General features: G+C 67.1%; 1 long non-coding RNA gene across 1 annotated transcript; it reads left to right on the top strand.

Moving 5' to 3' along the window:
• The first annotated feature begins 15 nt into the window (after positions 1–15).
• On the top strand, positions 16–864 carry LOC113979625. Its single transcript, XR_003537935.1, has 3 exons — positions 16–158; positions 241–375; positions 827–864. It is a non-coding gene; the product is annotated as an uncharacterized LOC113979625 (long non-coding RNA).

Genomic DNA, 864 nt, shown 5'->3' on the forward strand with positions numbered 1-864 from the left:
CCCCCCCCCCGGGTGCTGAGGTGCCCCCCACCCCATGATGCCAGCTGTACCTGGGGGTGGTCCTGGCCGCCGTCGTCATCGTCACCGGCTGCTTCTCCTACTACCAAGAGGCCAAGAGCTCCAAGATCATGGACTCCTTCAAGAACATGGTGCCACAGGTGGGCACCGGGGGGGCACCCGGGGGGGCACAGGGTTCCGGGGGGTAACGGGCACCCCCTGAGGTGCCCTGTGCCCCCCCAGCAAGCGCTGGTGATCCGGGAGGGAGAGAAGATCCAGATCAACGCCGAGAACGTGGTGGTGGGAGACCTGGTGGAGGTCAAGGGAGGGGACAGGGTGCCCGCTGACATGAGGATCATCTCCTCCCACGGCTGCAAGGTGGGCACTGGGGGGCACTGGGGGCACTGGAGGCACTGCTGGTGACATGGGATGGGCACTGGAACAGGCACTGGGGGCACTGGGGGCGCTGGGGATGGGGGTACATGAGCACTGGTAGTGACATGGGATGGGCACTGGGATGGGCACTGGTGGCACTGGAGGCACTGGGGGCACAGGGGCAGGCACTGGGGTGGGCACAGGGTGGGCACCAGGGGGCTTTGAGACAGGTGGGGGTGGGTGCACGGTGGGCACCAGTTGATGCCAGGACTGGCACTGGTGGGCACTGGTGGGGACAGGGGGTGGGCACAAGGTCAGGTATTGGGTGGGCACTGGCACCGGCACTGGTGGGTAGCAGTGGTGGCACAGGATGGACATGGGGTGGACAGTGGTGGTGGCACGGGGTGGGCACAGGGTGGGCAGCGTTGGTGGCACAGGGCAATGTCCCCCCCAGGTGGACAACTCGTCCCTGACGGGGGAGTCGGAGCCTCA

This window comes from Neopelma chrysocephalum, unplaced genomic scaffold (assembly GCF_003984885.1).
Source record: "Neopelma chrysocephalum unplaced genomic scaffold, ASM398488v2 Primary Assembly neopelma1_86135, whole genome shotgun sequence".
Taxonomy (NCBI): Eukaryota; Metazoa; Chordata; class Aves; order Passeriformes; family Pipridae; genus Neopelma; species Neopelma chrysocephalum.